Below are 19275 nucleotides of genomic sequence, written 5' to 3'. Positions count from 1 at the left end.
AGAATAGCATAAAGGTATCCAAGCAAGAGCAATTTCTTACCCAAATGGCTAGCCTTGTCACACTGAAGGCAAATTCCATAACTAGTTTCTTCAATGCCCACCAACCTCTCTGAAGTAATTGGTACTGCCAGAAGCCAACATATCTCACTGTCAAGAAAAGTCTAAATTCTTAAAATATTTTAAATGCCATATTCCATAGGTCTTTGAAGTGTGGAAGATTATCTAACTAAAATATATCTTTGTATACATAGAAAATCTAACTAATGTGGCTACAAGTTTGACTATTATAGATGACTATTAATCTATAATTTTTAATTATACATTACATTTTTAAATGAGCTGTATAAATATAATACCCTAAACAAGAGCAGAAATACATATACACAGTGTAACAAATAGACCTTAAATTTGTATATCAATGCAAAGTATTCATTTATATTATATTCCTTCCCCCCCCTTTTTTTAAGAAAGGGATTATCTGTGACTATTTAACAATCTATAATCAACCCCCTTAAAAATAAGAACAAACACTTTAAAACAATCATTTTGGGAATTTGATTGTTGTTTTCTCCAAACTTCTTCCTGCTGTTTATTGGGTGAAATATTCTTAGGGTTCATGGAGACTTTTCAAAGGAGCTTGTTCTATCAAACCACATTAACCTGGAAGAAATCTATAGCTTCTCATCTTCTATGGAAACAAAAGCAGAGCCTCTTTTCCAAAGCAACATATCATTAGATCCAAATTTTGAAGTCATGATACCTTTAAAATATATATGTTTAGTTTAGCAGCCCCCAGAATCAAATGTCTCTCTGCAGTCAAAATTTAAAGAAAACACAATAATATATATAATCCAGGCTCTCTGTGTATATTCCATCTTGTGGTGGCTCATTTTTCTTTACTCCTTTAATCTATGACTGTCTGTACTCTTTTTATAGTACTTTTACTGTCTCTTTAAAGACTTGATTTTTAAAACTATTTCTTTTTGTAACTGTTTATACTCTTTTTCTTCTCTCTCCAAAACCTACATACATTTTTTAAAGCATACTATGACTTTTTTTTTTTACCAGAATCTGTCTTTATTGCATATCTGTAATAATTTTCTGACCAGTAGCACTTTAAAAAAATACTAAACTGGTGTATGCCCTGAACAATATTTAAATATGCTGTATTGGGTACTTTTGTTATCATTGCTACCTGGCAAAAAGCAACTTAACAAAAGAAAGTTCCAATTGCAGCTTCTGGGTTGGAGTCTGAGGCAGGTGGCCACATTGCATCAGATCAGGAAGCGAAGAGAAATGAACGTTGGCACTCATTAGGCTAGCCTATTTTTTTCTTTCTTTCTTTCCTTTGGGCTTTCAGCACCAGTTTAGGGTAGGTCTTCCTTCCTCAGTTAATGCTCTCACAGACAAACCTAGGTGAGAGTCCTACGTGGTTATAAATCCAGGGAAGCTAATAATGAAGATTAGCCCTCATGTGTGCAAGGCATTGCTATTGTGCTTTGATCATCATTCAGTTGTGTTGCTATAGCTTCTTACTAAAGGAGTTTGGGGGTTCAGCCCATTAGAAGAAAGGACATGTTCTCAGATGGCTATTCCAGCATGAGACTGTAAGATTCATATCTGTGGTAATAGACCAGATGTCTCAAGGAACCTGTGGATTTGACCCAACAATACTTTCAGACCATTTTTATAGGTGAGAAAGGTGCAGTACCACAAATCCTAGGATGAAGGTCTTCCCATGGTGGCCCTAGGTTTATAGCGCCCAGTAATTTTTCTCCCTTCCTTGCATGCCTCATCCCTTCATCCTGATTTTCTTTCCTTAGATAGGGGCTCTCTCCTTCCTGGTTCTGAGACATGTCATTAGTAGGCGCAATCATCTAGGTAGTTGTCGTGGTATTGTCCTTCCTTTTCCAAAACAGGCCACCAAGTGTGAATTCCCATGCAACCATCTTGGGGTGCATTGCTTGTCTTTTGATTTGCATCTCCAGGAACACACTGGAGCTGATGTTGCCTCTTCTAAGATGCTGTTGCATTCCTTTTTCTGCTTACTTTCCCCTGACTCTCATGCTGAAGTATCCTGGAGGCCTTCTCAGTCCTCAGGGTTAGTAGGTTAAGAATTGGAAAATCTATTGAGTCTGTTAAGGTTGCCCCAGTTTTCGGATAATGCCCCCATCCAAGATGAAACTTAATTGCTTCTGAGAATCTGGTAGGTAAGACTTTTGAGGATGCTGTCAGTAGGAAGAACTTACCAAATAGAGCCCCTCATAGTTCACAAGTAACTTACTAAGTCTGTGATACTATATAGCAGTGTGATTCATTTTATGCCCCTGGGTGGCATCATGTTGAAAATGGCCACCTGTGGTCCAATGCATCTTTATTCAACGCTTCAAGGATGTCCTTTTGCATCTAGACATGCCAGGATTTTATGACACCACAGGTGTGGATTACTTTAAATTTATACACATATCTTCAACCAAATGATCCTAGAGTAATCAATCTCTGTGCAAGAAGAGCTATGTCTGGAGGGATGCAGCCTCTATTGGATACTGTCAGAAGACCATCAATGTCCCTCCTCCCTCACCTGTCTGTTGAGTACTGAAGTTCAGTCAGGACCTTCAGCCCAAGCTTACTAGTCAACTTTTATAGGGGCATGAACCCTGCAACCTTTGGGCTTCCCTCATACCAAGAGATTTTAGTTAGATGTGTGTGGTGGTTTGAAAAAAAATCGCTCCCAAAGGGAGTGGCACTCTTGGGAGTTGTGGCTTTGTTGGGATAGGTACGCCTTGCTGGAGGAAGTGTGTCCCTGTGGAGGCTGGCTTTGAAGTCTTAAGCATCACTCAGAGTCATAGTTAACTTCCTGTTGCCAGCAAGATATAGGACTCTCAGCTACCTCTCCAGCATGTCTGCCTATGTGCCGCCATATTTTCCCACCATGATGAAAATAGACTGAACCTCTGAAACTATAAGTGAGCCACCCCAATGAAATATTCTTATTTATAAGAGCTGCTGTGGTCATGGTATCTCTTCACAGTAATAAAACCCTAACTAAGACAATCTGCTAGACAATTTCTCAATAAAATAAAATCTGGAAAGGGAAAAGAACTTGGGACACTATTGCAAATTTGCCTTTTGCATCTCAGAAAAAAAAATGGACCCCAAAACCATTTCTGTGGGAATGAAACAAAAAAAAAAACACAAAAAATTTAAAACGAAACAACAACAACAAAACACTGCTGAGAATGGAGACCTGGCTACTTGAACAACTCCCCCCCAACACACACTTAACTCTAGAATACTTTTGCACTTTGTAAAGTTCACTCATACTGGTTGAGAACTGTCACATGGTCTTTCCAAGCTGTTAAATATACCTCACTATACACTGTGACTTTTTTTTTTAATCTTTGGATCCAGCTCAGTTTCTGGCATATAATAGGCATTCAGGGAATATTTGTTGAGTTAAAAAAATAAAAACAAATGCCCTGACCTGATTGGATAGAGAACTCTATCCAAGGCCAAAGAGAACTACAGGAGGTGGGGGTGAGGTGGGCAGTGGTGAGGTTTGGCATGCCACAGGTAAATATAAGTGTTGGGAGTGCTGAATACTGAATCTGTAGATGAATTAAAGCATTTGATAGCCTTGTAAATAGACTACTGTATGTTTATATAAATGGCACACTTAGGTTTTAGTTAGAAGGAGCTAAAATAACTGTGTAAAAAAATGAAAGAGTTCATCAGTCAAATGCTTGTTTTGCCTACGTGAAAGCCAAACAACCAACAGGACTGATTTTTTCTTCTTCTCTGAATCAGAGCTTTGTTCTGTGACCCAGTGCAGTTCCAGGACATTGTACGACTGCAGTGCAGGCTCCCACCTAAAGGCACTGTTGACTGTTCCAAGCAAGGCTCCATGTTCTGCAGGCTTCTGGGTGGGGAAGGGTGGAGAAGGCAGCAAAATGTGTTTTCTAAGTCGTGCTGCTGGCTCAGTTACCAGCTGTGACAGTGGAGTTTAGTCAACAGGGCTGTTAGGTTAGTGTGTCTTCTTCCAGGACATTGTATGGAGAGAAATAAGGATGGAAAACAGCAAAAATGGGTCAGTGCCTTCACCTTGCTATGGTTTCATTTGTTTGTTTTGGGACAGGAATGGGATTTCATGTAACCCTGGCAGGCCTCAAACTCGATGCATAGCTGAGAATGACCTTGAACTCCCAGTCCTCCTATTCTATCTCCCAGCACTGTGATGATTAGCACCATGCCCCCACTTTTGGTTTTCGTGTTACCGTCTCTTTAACTTAGATGCTATTCTAGTTCTCTAGCTGTAGAAGAGATGGGCGGTTACATGTGTATATATCCACTATTTAAAGACCCCTAAAAGGGGGGGCTGAGTAGATGGCTCAGCAGTTAAAAGCACTAGCTACTCTTTCAGAAGACATAGGTTCAATTCCCAGCACCCACATGATAACTTACAACCATCTGTAACTCTACTTACAGGGATCTAGCACCCTCCCCTGGCCTCTGTGGGCACTAGTCACACACATGCTGTACAGACACACATACATGATGTGGGATGCCCTTCTGTATGTTGTGAATATGTTTTTACCATTGGTTAATAAAGAAGCTTCTTTGGCCTATGGTGGGGCAGAATATAGCTTGGTGGGAAATCTAAGCAGAGAGAGAGAGAGAGAGAGAGAGAGAGAGAGAGAGAGAGAGAGAGAGAGAAGGTAGAGTTGGAGAGGTGCCAACGACAACCAGAGAAGCAAGATGTGAGTCATGAGCCCCGTGGTAAAATATAGAATAATAGAAATGGGTTAATTTAAGTTATAAGAGCTTGTTAATAATAAGCCTGAGCCATTGGCCAAGCAGTTTGTAATTAATATTAAGCCTCAGAGTGTTTATTTGTGAACTGCTGGGTGGGAGAGAAACCTCCAGTTACACATTCAGGCAAGATATCCGTACTAATAACAAATACTTTTTTAAATAAAAAAACACTGGAAGATTAAATAATGCATTTTTTAATATGTCCAGTAACCTTAGTGAATACACTGTGGGACATAGAAGTAAGAATTCGGGGGGTTGATTAAATGAGAATATGAGATAGAAGCTCATCCTGGATTATTGGGGTGGCTCAGCATGATCATGTAGTCTTTATACAGGGAGGCAGGGGTTCAAAGCCAGGGAAGGTATGAAGGCAGGGGTTATGGGTAGAGAGACTGATTTGGAGATGCTGTGTTGCTGACCTCAGAGACAGGGGAAGAGGCCACAGGGCAGGGATGCTCAGCAGTTTCTAGAAGCTGAAAAGGGTTTCTTCCCAGACTTCTACAAGAAGTACAACCCCCTCAACACCTCGAATTGAAGCTCTCTGACATGAGCACCCAGGTACCTTTGTGTCACTTGTTAGAGCAGCAGCAGAGAACTAATACAGACTCTTTCAACAGCTTAGCAGAGCGTTCTCTAGACTAACTGGATGAATATATTCCAGTAGGACTGTAGTTGACTTTTAACATTATAGAATATTAAAAAAAAACCTAATCCTTTCCCCTTGTAATTCTCCTGGTGTGTGTGTGGGGGGGATTATTTTTTTGTGTGTATGTGCTCTTGACTAGTTCTGTAGTCTAGGAAGAATTTAAGTAATGGATGACAAGGGCTCCTTTCCTTCGCTGTTGCCTTTGTTTTGCATTAGTCATTGTCCTCGCGTCCTGATAGCCTACTTTGACAGGGTCTGTTTAGTTGAACTTAGGCACTGTAATTCATAGATACACCTTACTGAACACAAGAAAAGCACAAATGTCAGTGTGTGCTATCATTGAGAGCAGGGCTGCTCTCAAACCTCCCCTTGGGTTTTTCTGGAAATACCCCCACTCTGGATAGCTAGTAAACACACAGAGAGATGGAGTGTTACGAATTAATCCTTTCTGTTATAGAAAAGACATTTTCATAATTTAGAATCTCAAAACTGACCCATAGACATCCAAAAGACAGACTCGCTTTTGGAATATTCTTTCGGAGTGGTCTCAAAGCCTTTTGTGTTGAAAGCTCTTACATGGGAATACGTATCAAAACCAACTCAAGACTGCCAGTATTCCCCTTTCTTACTAGTGTGATAAGGAAGAAATCACTAACACAAGTTAGATTAAAAAAAAAAAAAACGTTGACATACCCGGAGAGAGCACACAAAGTGGGATGGATTCCTTTCCACTGAATAGTGGAACGAAGAGGTGAACAATTTAACGGGCTGACGACTTTAGAATAATGGCCCTTGTGGAAGAGATCATCCCCGAGTTGAAAGACTCTCAATGCGTGATTATCCCAGCAAGGTGGGAGCTTGGCAGAAGCCCAGGGGTAGAAACTGAGATGTTGTTGCTTCTGGCAGGCTCCCGGCTGTTGTGTTGGCTGTCCTCCAGTTGTCTTCAGTTCCATGGACAAAGTCCAGTTCCCTTCCTCGCTGGGAAGCAGTCTAATCTCACCGTTCTGTTGGGACTCAGTTTACCTCTCCTCTTACACAGAGTCTCCCCTAAAACTTCTAGCACCATCGATGGGGGTCAAAGTCCTTTCTGGCTGCGAGGACAATACTCATGTGTTTCCTATTACAAAACAGGGTTAGAGCAACCTACCCATCCTCTTGCTTAGCCAGCGCTTGCTTAACAGAAGAGACTGTGCTATGCCTACCTCATGTTCTCTGTGCCTTAGCGAAACACACTACATTAGATGCTCTAGACATTTTGACCGAATGCACCGTGAGCATTGTTTCCATATTTTTTTCGAAGCAAAGCCATTTCATCTGTTTTCTTTGTTCACCATTTCCCCTCTTTCTCCCCTCCTTCTCCCCTTTCTTCTCCTCTCCTTCCTTCTCCGCTCCTTCCTCCCCTCTTTCTCTTCTTCCCCCTCCTCCTCTTCCTCCTACCCTCTTTTTTTCTCCTCTCCTCTTCTTCCCCTCCACCCTTCCTCCTCCTCTTCCTCACCCTCCTCTGCTTCCTACCCCCCTCCTCTTCCTCCTCCTCTGGTTTCTTTGATTACAGTATATGTGGTGGTTTGAATGAGATGTTTCCTGGCCCCAGTGTCTCTTTGACTGAATGACTAAGGTGAATGCAGAAAGGGAAGCGTGTCAATCACCTTTGCATCCCTATGGCAAAAAAAAGCCAAGATAATTACTGTCCGCGGAGTGAGGGCTGGTCTTGAGAGTTCCTGTGGGAAGGTAGCACATTCTGGCAGGAGTATAGCCATGAAGTGAAACTGCTTACCTCAGCACTAGCCAGGCAGGAGGGGGTGGGGGAAGGGTCAAGGTCCCACAGTCATCTTCGAGGGCATGCCCTCAAAGACCTGAGGTCCCCGTCAGAAGACCCCCACCTCACAAAGGCCCCACCACTGTCAAATGGTGCAGTGGGCGAGGGACCAAGCCTCAACACATAAGCTGTCAGGAGACACTCAGTTCAGAGCAGGAAGCTTGTGGTGGGAAAGGAGTCTCTCGCGCCTGAGGACAGAAGCCCAATAAGCTTGGTCCTCACAGGGGCCACAGAAGAAGATCCCCGCGATTAAGCAGGCTCTGGGAATCTCAGCCGGCACCACGTGCCGGCTCAGACTTCAGTCTGGCTCTGGGTGTGACGTCCTTTTTGCCTCAGAGAAAAAGAGAAGTGCGGTCTCCTGCTCTCCAATCCCAGTCCACCTCCTGCGCCCATCCCCCTGAGCACCATCAGCTTGCGTCAAACTGGATTTTTGTGTGTGTGTGTGTGTGTGTAGGGGGGCGGGGTTCGCGACAGGGTTTCTCTGTGTAACTTTGGAGGCTGTCCTGAAACTTGCTCTGTAGATCAGTCTGGCTTTGAACTCACAGGGATCCACCTGCCTCTGCCTCCCAAATGCTGGGATTAAAGGCGTGCGCCACCACCGCCCAGCTCCAACTGGACTTTTTAAAGTCAGATTCCACCTTGTGACCTTTCCATTGTATGCTGACACATTTTGTAGCGTTTCTTCTTTTGCATGCTGATTTGGGCTGTGTGTCTGTCTCCTCAAAACTCGTAAGCCCTGGTGTCAAAGTAACGGGGATAGGGCCTTTGTGCATATGTGTGTGTGTGTGGGGGGGGTGCGTGGGGAGTGTGTCGGGGGTCCACTTACTAGGATGTTCTTTAACCTAAGCCACCTTCTTTGTCCAAAATGGGAGCATCTGAAGCTTGACTTCAGGAATGGGGATGCCCTGAGGCTGCCCTCCATTTTCTGGAATGCAGCTCCCACCAGATTAGGGACCCAGTAGAACTCAGAAAAAGGCTCAGCATCCGATGGGCAGCCCCTGACCCAGTGGATAGGGGTATGATGTGCTTTGTTTGGGCAATACAAGATGGATGCCTTTATAGGGAGAGAGAGTGCTAATCCATCAGGACACTCAGGCGTGTCTACCCCAGAAATCCCGGAGAGCCGTGGGTTTGTGTGTTCTTGTTTGCTCCGCGGGAAGCGGAGGCAGGCCACACCCGGCTCATAGACCTTTGCTGAGTCTGTTCCAACTCAGAGATATAGTGGCCCCTCCTCAGCCATAAAGAGGCCTCTCGGCTCCTGTAGCTGATGCGGCAAGCACCACCCAGGTCTGCTCTGGAGTCTGGCAATGACTCAAAAAATCATTTTCACCCTTTCACAGAGCTCGTCTCCCTGGTAGATTTTAAGTTGGCACAGTTAGCAGAACCCGCTGCTGGCGTTTCTGGATCTGAAGCCGCCAGGGGTAATTTGGCATCCTGATCACCTTCCTTGGGTCACCACTGCTCCTGTAGCTCTCGCTACACAGGAAAACCTGTTTACAGTTCAGCTGGGCGTGGAAACTCAAGTTCCATCTCGGATAGGTAATACGACACGGCCATACCATATGGATGTGTACGTTTTAAAGTTGTTGACGGGGAAGAATTTTGAATCTGCTTATTTTAAAGAAAAGTTATGCGCAGCACAGTTTACATGTGCTCCAGCTCCCCAAGCCCCGTGCCTCCAATAGGAACCAGAATCAGTTTCATATTGAACCAGTTTCAAATTGCTAGAAACTAGTAAAGCATAGGGTGCTTACCTTTTGCATTTTATTTATTTATGTATTTGCTGGCTGATCGAATGATTTATGGGGTGGGGGATGCATGTGCATGCCACAGTGTGAACACGGAGGTCAGAGGCTATCTGAGGGGGTCAGTTTTCTTCCTCTACCTTGTGGGTCCCAGGGCATCAAGCTTGATGGCACCTCCCCTCATCCACTGGGTCATTTCACCATCCCAAACTCAGAATAGTTAATGAAAGTAAGCAATAAAGGTTGGAAGGGCAGCACCAAGATCTCAAAGCCATTCTGTCAGCTTCCAGGTTGGCTCTGTTCAGTTTTCTGAGAGAAACAGAAATTAGAAACATTAATATTTACCCGCTCACAATTCATCATTAAGTTGGGATATAAGACACAGCGCAGGTGAATTTATCGTAATTCCCTTTTTCATGGGGGCTGGGTAGGTTCTAAGATCCAAGTGAAGCTCCACATACCAAACACTCTGTATCAGTCAGACAATTCGACCTTGTAACAAATACTTAAGAGAGACAACTAAAGGGAAAGAACTATGTATTTTGACACACAGTTTCCGAGGTGTCAGGGCAGTTGGGGGCTGTGTTGTTTCTGGTTGATAGTGGCACACACCCCGTGGGAGGATGTAGCCAAATGAACTGCTTACCTCACCACAGCCAGGAAGCAGAGGAGACAAGAACACACTCCCAGCTACCTGCTTTCCCCAAATAGCACGATGGCTGCAGTGTCTGACCACCTCAATACGCCACCACACTATGAACCCATTTGTTGGTTTCATCTAATTTGTTCCATTTACCAATCAAAAACTCAGAAGTCAGATTTTGGGAGTGAAAATTGCCAGGTCAGAGAAGCTGAGAGGAAACCAGCTAAGCTTCCTTTTTGGCTGGAGGCCAGGCAAGAGTGAGTCTCTCCATACTGTCCAAAACCAAAAACGACCATGAATCACTAGGTCTTTCCCTACTCCTTCCTGTGTGTCTCGCTATCCATATTTATGGCTCCTCCATCCTCTCTATGGCCAATTCCTATCGACTAGTTGCTGACTCCACCCCCTGATCCAAGGTTAATTTTACCAGCGCAGTCTCGAAGTTTCACAGTGCAATCAAATATCTCACAACACCCATCTATAGATTTATCTGCCGATGAAGACAGAGCTCTCATGGTTCCGTTGCATTTCAACCTTTGGGCATCAAGCCCTCAGTACATGAGTCTTTTGTATACTTCATATACACACCATAGCATTTCTATAGACTATGGTTTTTCTCTATATGTCTATATGGACCAATAATGCCAATTTTAATTCACAAGTGAAGCACAGTAAGAGATTAATAACAGCGACTTATAAAAATATGATACCAATTGTAGTAAAAGTTACATGAATGCGGTCTCTGGCAATTTCCTGTGGTTCACTCACCCACCTTGTGACTATGTGAGGTGACAAAATGCCTACAGGATGAGACAGAGAGGTGAATGACCTAGGCTTCGTGATGAGCAGTAAGGCACCTACCTAAGGGTCACTTGAACTTACGTACTGTCATAGCTCATTGTCATTGACCTGATGAGTAAGATGACTGCCAAGTGACATGAACAAGCAGGTAGTTTATGAAGCAAGATGAAGTTCATACACATAGCAAAGGGATGATTCATGTGCTGGTCAGGACTAAATGTTACTATGGAATTTCATTCTGCTGTTTAAAATGGTATGCCGCTCAAAGCATAGTGGTTATTCCTGGAATTTCCCGTTCGGTATTCTCGAGCTATAATTGGTCATGGGTAGCTGAAACGCTGGAAAGTAAATGGAGTAGGGAGGGGAGGACTATAAGAAGTAGCATTAATAGTATCAATTAGCTTATTAATTATTAATTGACTTTTGAGGCAGGGTCTCGTTGTAGCCCAGGTTGGTCTTGAGCTTGCTTTGTAACTGAGCCTGGCCTTGAACTCCTGAACCTCCAGCTTCTACCTCCTGACAGCTGAGATCACAGGAGTGAAAACGCCCAGTTTTTCAGTGACATTTTAGTGGGGATATATTTTATAGTAACCTTTATCAAGAGTAATTGGTCTGCATTGAAAAGGGGAGACTGTTGCTTCAGGCCATGATGGTCACAGAAGTCGGATTTAGTGGAGGAAGTGAGTAGGAAGTAGGCAGGGGAAAGGAGGCAGGGTATTTTCAGATAGAGAGGAGAGAGAGAAAATTGATGCACTTGGGATATCCCTTTACTCCTGCACTTTAGTTCACTACTGAGAAAGCTTCTAGTAGAGAGAGCTTGGCTAAGCCTCTCCAGCCCTAAAACAGAACTCTGGAGTTTTGCCTTTGGTTAAGAAAGGGGGCAGTTCTGGATTGAAGGCCTCCCATCTGTTTAAGAAGGACGGCTGGGGGTGAAGGATGAATACTCTTTCCTCAGGCGTGCATTTCTGGCTTTTAGCAGGTAGATCTCACACAGGTCCCTGACTCCCAGAAGCCACTTGGCATCCATTATTCCCCCTTGTCATCTTGCGATTGGTTCGCACCCTGCATGTGGTACTTGGGAGGTAGTTGTAACTGACCTCTTGATGTCTCCAGAAACTTATTCCGTGCTAGTATAGCAAAGAGATGACTCAGTGGGGTCCAACGACTACCAGAAGGCATTTCAGCAAATTTCTCCCAAAGCTCAGTTTGGTCAGCTTCAGCGCTCTGCCCTGACCCTGGCATTTTAGGAGGGCACAAGATCACCGAGTTATACAGCTCCTTGAAATGCAGGTCCAAACCCAGAAGTTCATTTTTCATGGCTGAATACATCCATTGTGCATCTGGGTGTGTGTCTCTGCAGCTCTAGGGCACGCCGTAAAAGGCCTGTTTGTATATGCTGGTTGAAAGGATTGAGTGTGGTACAGTTGCTGGTTCTGGGGAAGCAAGGATTAAGAAGCTAAGTTATACAGGGCTCAGCCCAGGGAGCCTGGAGATCCCAGCCCTGTGTGGGAGAAGATGGAAAGAGGTGAACAGGAGTCGCTAGAGACAAGACACAGCGAAGGGGGGATTGAGGGTATAAGCGCACCAATGCTCAGAAGCTCCCAGTAGAGATGGGGTGATGAGGGAAGAGAGGTGGCTGTCTCTGTAAAGATGGGTTTGCTCATGTACCTTCTGGACTCGTCCCCTCCTCCCTTCCCTCCACTCCCACTATGCTAATGTCTTATGCTTCGTCTAGTAATCCTATGGTGTCTTTCATTCACTGTTTTCTGCTTCTTTGATCTCTGGGGCCTTGCTGTTGCTGGAGGGTCTGCCTCTCCTAGGGCAGCCAGTTTCAAAGATGGGAAAGTCCTCAACTAAGAGCCGAGTTTTCCAGTCCAAAGCATTCAATGCAGAGCCCACATTCCAGCAACCTCTTCTGATCAGGCAGTCAGTTTGGGGTCATTGTTCAGCTTCCCTAACCACCCAGAACAAGGGCTCGGAAAACTGGGGAGAGACGCTGTAACGATTCAAACTATCCAATTCAAGCTGGTATGCCTGCCTGCCTCTTCAGCATCTTGCCATAGAAACCAGCATAATGGCTTCTGTTTATAGGTCCCCTCTTTTCCATCGACCTCATGACTGGCCCTGGTGCTTCCCTAAGATGCCTCTCAAGCCATAGGATGCCCCACACCCCCTGGGAACCTAGGACTTCTTATTTTTTCGGGTCATGATCCGTGGGTCATATCATACCTACATCATAATGACCTATTATGAGCCAGGACCCTACCTGAGGCAGGTGGCCATCATCCGAAATCCTGTTACCGCTAGCTCTCTCCTTGTGCCTTCCACCAGAGACTTTCTCCTCCAGACTTTCAGATAAACCAGTCAGATGAAACTAAACCGAAGATGGAAGCGGAGCTAGTGGGCAACAAAGGTGCCTGACAAAGCCTCGGGACATACGACATGTCCTCTTGATGTATTTAAGGTTAAAGTGAACCCTGAGAGTCTGCTTTCTCAGGCAGCCAGTGTTTGGACCAGAAGTACAAACTCAGTGAAATTAAAGAGTAGGTTTGAGTTTAGCTGGCCCTGTGACAAGGAGTTTGACCATGGTCTCACAGCCAGCTGAATGGCAGATGTAGGATTTGGATGGAGGCCACGTGGTGTGGGAACTCGTGCTCAACCATGGTGCTGTCAATTACAGCAGAAAGAACGGCTGTTGGGGAGCCAGGGAAACCCACTCAGCACTCTGGCTCTGCCAGTATCAGTTGTGTGACCTCGGCATGGTAGCTAGACTGTGTGTGAGATAAGTGTGTCTTTGTAACGAGTGTGGTTAATATATACACATTTTACCCATCTCTGGGATAAGTGTGACACCGTGTATCAGTCCAGGTTGTTTGAGGGTTAGATAAGACAATGACTATGGAAACACTAAGTACTATGTCCAGTTAAGAAATGGATGCTGAGGACTGGAGAGATGGCTCAGAAGTTAAGAGCTTTGCCTGCTTTTCCAAAGGTCCTGAGTTCAATTCCCAGCGTCCACATGGTGGCTCACAACCATCTGTAATGAGGTCTGGTGCCCTCTTCTGGCCTGCAGGCATACACACAGACAGGATATTGTATACATAATAAATAAATAAATAAATAAATAAATAAATAGGTGGTGAGTAGGTATTAATATCTCTTTTTATTCTTAAATCATGACTGGCCATTGTGTTGTTATTCTGTTCTGGCTTTTCCATAGCTGCTCCTACCTGAATTATTCTGCATGGATAGAGTCAAGAAACTGGAGAACACAAGCAAAGTCTTACTTGTGTGTAGGACTACGATCAGAGCTGGCATCCCGTCAATGTTGGCCTTGAGACTGCATTGCTAGAACAAAGTCCTTGAGACTGGCGACTTCGTGAAGAAAAGAGGTGGATTTGGTTTCTGGTGTTAGTGGCTGAAAGGCGAAGATTGCGTAGGTCCATCTTTTCAGCCTCAGTTGAGGGCCGGCTGGCAGCAGCCCACCATGGCAGACAGCTCGTCCAGTGGAGCAGGTGACAGGGACAGGTGACCCTGCAGATGGGAGAGACCAAGAGCAAAGAGCAGGTTTGTACCAACCTGCTCTCACAGTATCCAATCCAGCCCCAGGACACCTAACCCACGGAATCTTTCTGAGGGTGTAGCCTATGTGATCTAATCCCCTTCCACCAACCTCAAGAGGCGCCACCCCTGAACGTCTTATTATCCTCAATACTGTTCTTTGAAGACCAAGCTTCCTTTGGGGCAAGCCATATCTAGATGACCACAGGCCGTACACTCTGGTGCAACTCATCGGTTGTAGCAACAGGGACATGTGTCCACTCAGATTGGTCGTTGGATGCTCTTAGCCTCCTCCAGTGAGTGTCTCCCTGACATGCCAAGCATCCTGTTTGGTCCACAGAACCCTAGCCCAGGACAGGCTTTCAGGCCACCGCTGCAGGGCTGCGGCTGTTCTGCTCCAGGATCTGACCATTGCAGGGAAAATGACCTGAGGAGCTGCGCTGTGGCTCTTGGCTGAGTATGTTAATCACTGGGGAGAGGGCCAGCAAGCAGGGTGCACATGCTGGACATTCTGACAGCCTATTGAGTGATGAGAGAGGGAAGGAGAACTTTTCTCATCTTGTCTTTCCTCTCTTCTTCCATCTCCTTTTCCCCTCCTCTCTCCCTCCATTGCCTCTCCTCCTCCCCCTCCTCTCTCCCTCCCTTGCCTCTCCTCCTTGCCTCTTCTCTCCTCTCCCTCTCTCCTGTCTTCCTCCCCTCTCCTCACTCCTCCCCTTCTCTCCTTTCTTGTGACCTCCTAAGAGAAAGGGTAACATTTCCAGACCTTCAGCAAAGCTGGAAAAGTCCAAGTTTACGAAAATATTATTCCAAAATGGATCTGAGAGATAAAAATCACTTTTCTGTGGCTTAAGTAAAACTGGCTGTGGCCTCTGGACCATGACTGCTTGCAGTGATAAAGGCCTGTTCTTGAAAACACCCTACTGCAAATTCCGTCAGTCGTGGGACCACCCAGCCACATTCACACTTACTGGCCGTCTGCAGGCTGTTGGCTTTGATTGGGTCTCTTTGGAAACATGGCTGCAGTTTCCCATGAGCTGGCCCTGGGAGCTGGGAAACACCTTGACAGTCACATGGGTTCTGTGCTGTGCTGTGCAGCACAAGAGGCCCCCTCGGAGCTGTCACCAGGCTTCATCCATTTCGTTGTGGGCCCTTGAAAGATGACTTCTGGGCTTCGGCAGACTTGGCTAAGGGTTTTTTATGATCCATTTTTCTCACATCGTGTTCAGAAAGAAATGCCCGCATAAGATCATCCATACGTAACAACGACACAACTGGGCATTCCGCATGCATAAACTTTAGCTTTCCTGAATATCCTGTATGAGACCAGATTTACAGATGGCAGAAATGAGACCAGGAGGCATTAGTTGTCTTGCCAAGTGGTGAGCCATAAGTGGGCGCTTTCTGGGTGGTGGTCCTGCCTCCAGCACTCCTGTGTGGAACAGAGGAATCGTGAACGTGACAGCGAGCAGTTCAGGGGAAGTAAAAGTCATTTTCAATGATTTTCACTGCTTTCAAAAGGAAGATGGGGGCCAGAAAGATGGCTTAGTGGTAAAGAGCACTGTCTACTCTTCCAATGGCTCCCTGTTCAATTCCCAGCACCCACATGGTGGGTCACAAATATCAGTAACGTCAGTCGCAGGGGATCTGCGCCCTCTTCTGGCCTTACTGGGCACTGTATGCACACGGTACACAGGCATACCTTCAGGCTAAACACACACACACACAAAATAGAAATAAATAAAATCTCAAAAAGAGGTTTTTGTAACAGGGAAGGCCGATTAGCTTCGTAGCCCCCAAAACTTGAAAAGCTAAGAATGAGAAATGCCAAGCTTGTATGCGTTGATTCACCACTGCTTTCTAAGAACCAGGAGAGAGGCTGGGGGATGGCTCTGTGGTTGGAGCTCTTGTCACTGTGCCAGCGTGAGAAGAGGAGTTTGGATTCTCAGAACTCGTGTAAATGCCAGGTGTCCATGGCCGCTCTAGTGCTGGGAAATCAGAGACAGGGGATTGCCTGGGCAAAGTAACCCAAAGGGCCATGTCATTGAACTCTGAGATCACGAGAGACCCTGCCTCATGAAGAAGAGTGACTGAGGAAGACTCTAGACACCAGCCCTCAGCCGCCACCCCTACATATGCGCATGCGCACTCTTGCACACGTATGGGCACGCCATCCCACAAGAACACGCAAACACCATATTGCACGTGCACATGCACACAGGAAGATTAAAAAAAAAAAGGAGCAAGGGAAGGGCTTAGAAATTCAGTAGTTTTACCAAAAGTCTATGTCTCAAGATTTTGCCATGAAAGGAATTTCATCAGTGCTCCAGGGGCAGGGACAGAAGGACTGTGAATCCGAGGCCACCCTGAGCTGCATATAGAAATCCTGTCTTTAAAATGTTTTCTGTGATCAAATGAAGTTCAGAATATAAACGTGGGTGGTTAACCAGGTATTTGCTATGGGGTTGTTGGGGTTTTTCAACAGTGTGCTGTAAGTGCCAAGCAGCCGGTTCTCTGGAGAGGACTGCTGTGGTGTAAATACTCCCGTCGTGGACGGCTTCTAGCCATCCACATGGGACTGATGGCCACGACGGACAGGGATGCCCAGCAGCGTGCTGTTTTCCAGCACGTCCACAGAGGAATGACAAACACATTAAACGGAAGGTCAAGCGCGTGTGCCTGTTAGCTCTCTATGAGTGTAACAAAATGCCTGGCATTGTCAGCTCAACTGCAGGGAAAGTCTGCTCTGGGTCACAGCTTTGGAGCTGCTTTCGGTCCATGGTTGAGGGGGTTCATTTCTTTTGGGGTTTCTGGGGAAAAAGGTTTGTTCACCTCATAGCTAGCATTACAGAAGAAGAAGGAAGAGGAGGAGGAAGGGAAGGAGGAAGAAGAGGAAGGGGAGGAGGAGGAAGAGGAGGGTAGGCCCTACCACCCTCTTTGAGGACGTGTCTTCAATGACTTAAACCTCTTACTAGCCTCTACTTCTTAAGGCCAACTCCTAGTAGCACTGTACTGGAGACTGTAGTGGCATTCCACTAGTATTTTAATTAAAAAAAAACAACTTGCCTGAGGATCAGAAAAGTAAAACAACCACACTGGCCAGCCTTACATACCAGGCAGCAATAACACACACCTTTAATGCCAGTAGCCACACTATCTTGCCATAGAAACCCGGCGGTGGTGGTGCATGCCCTTAATCCCAGAACTGGAGAGGATTATGAAACGGGAGGAGACAGCTCTCAGCCTCAGTCTCCAGGATCACCATTTTCACACTGAGATCTAGGTAAGAGCCAGTGGCTGGCTGCTTTGTTTTCTGGTCTTCAGGTTGAACCCCAAGTTCTTTCTCTGAGTTTTTATTCATCGTGTTTCAGGAGACCAGGCCTTCACCCTGCAGGCCAGGCATGTCTGACCTTTTTTAACATTATCAGTCTTAAAGTTTACACTTGAGAACCAAGACATTGAGTTACCCAAAGCAACCATATAAAACCCTCAGAAGGTTTTAAGTCAGTGAATGATTTCATTTGGGGGGCCCGTTCACAGCCGCCCTCAGCTGTGTGTACAGGCCTTTGGGGGACACTTCAGATTTGAACTACAATAGCACACAAGAGCAGACACTCACAAAGCAATTAGCTGTTTTCAGTAATTATTACCTTTATTTTTTTTAACAGAACTTATTTAATGTAAGTTTATGTAATTTCATATTTAACAACGAGTGTGGTAACAGTTGGCACCCGAAATTCTTCAGAATTTTAACAACCGACTTTTGCAAGTTGGAACGGGTCTCTCCAGCATGCTGGCTGCTTACAATCCCCCGAAGAGTTGAGTGGGTGGGAGTATATTAAGTGGAGCTCTACAAAATTACTTGAGCCAGGACCTTTCTTCAGGTAGTATTTTACGGGATTTGTGCTCTACAGAGAACACTTCAGAAATTGCTGATCTGCCCGACTTGGCCATTTCTTCCCCCTCATTTTTCTTTGTTTTCAAAGCTCCTGTATTTTTTCTGACTGCTCCCTGGGAGCTCAGCATACCACACTTCTGCTAACTTCAACTCTGTAAAGATTTATTGGGCTCCTGTTCTGTGCAAAATGTTACAGGAGCACTACGGAGAGCTCTCGATGACTAAGTCTTAGCTCCCAGCCTTGAGGGACAGATGTAAAAAGAACGGCTAGGGCACAGGAGAGGTACTCGGTAATAACTTTCTGAGTTCAAAAGAAACAAAACAATTATGTTCAGTTGCAGATGTTATGATGGGAGATACTGAAACATGAAGACGGTCTGGAAGTCAGCTGAGCCTCCTGCCTTGGACTGGAAGAGGGGAAGGGAGAGCGACCGATGTGTGTGCATGTTGTTCAAGTATGGCTCCTCATGTGCATCCCTTGCTCATCCAGGAGGAACAATGGGAGGCAAAAAACAAAACAAAACAAAACAACAACAACAACAAAAAAAAAACCTCAGAGGGGAGGCTCCAAAGAGCCCATCTAAAAAAAAAAACAAACAAACAAAACTCGGGTGTTTTCACCATCAGTCAGGCAGAGCACTTGCTCAGATAGTATATAGTGATTTGTGTTTAATTTCTTCTGAGCAGGCTCTTCTGACTGTTTGATGACTTTTCTGTGGGATTTTGGTTTTTTCGTTCCTTTACTGCTTTGAAGAGGGGGTTTGGTGTGGTCCACCTTATATATTACAGTTAGAGGAAGCATCGTCTCCCAGACAAGCACCGCTCTGTTTAGTTTGTTGACTTCCAGAAGCAATGCAGCGTAGTGGTTAGTCACCAAGGCTCTCCCCAACTCCTACACCCCTGGTGTGGCTTTGGGACAGTTTAGTGAGCCAATATGCACGCGGTTCCTCATCTATATCACGATGCCCATAGCTTTGACATTTTAGCGGTGTTAGGAATGAATATAAACTAAAAACTTTTCTTTCCTTTGGTAAAAATGTATATTTTTATACCATTTATACTATTTCAACATCTTACTATTTAAAATTACTACGTATACAATGTGTATATAATGCGTGTGCACCGTGCACGCACACACACATACACACACACACACACACACACACACACATACACACACACATAGAGAAAGCATAAAGATATCCCAAAGCAACCCAAAGCAGAATACAACTTCTAATATCAAAAGTTTTGGAATCTCTGGTCTGACGCAATACTTTCTTTCTTTCTTTCTTTCTTTTTTTTTTTTTTTCTTTTTTTTGATTGAGAATAAGAAAAAAAAAGTTTCCGCCTCCTCCC

The sequence above is a fragment of the Alexandromys fortis genome, unplaced genomic scaffold (genome assembly GCF_014885135.2).
Source record: "Alexandromys fortis isolate MF-2015 unplaced genomic scaffold, M_Fortis_MF-2015_v1.1 scaffold_134, whole genome shotgun sequence".
Classification (NCBI taxonomy): domain Eukaryota; kingdom Metazoa; phylum Chordata; class Mammalia; order Rodentia; family Cricetidae; genus Alexandromys; species Alexandromys fortis.
This window is presented reverse-complemented; position numbering follows the sequence as displayed.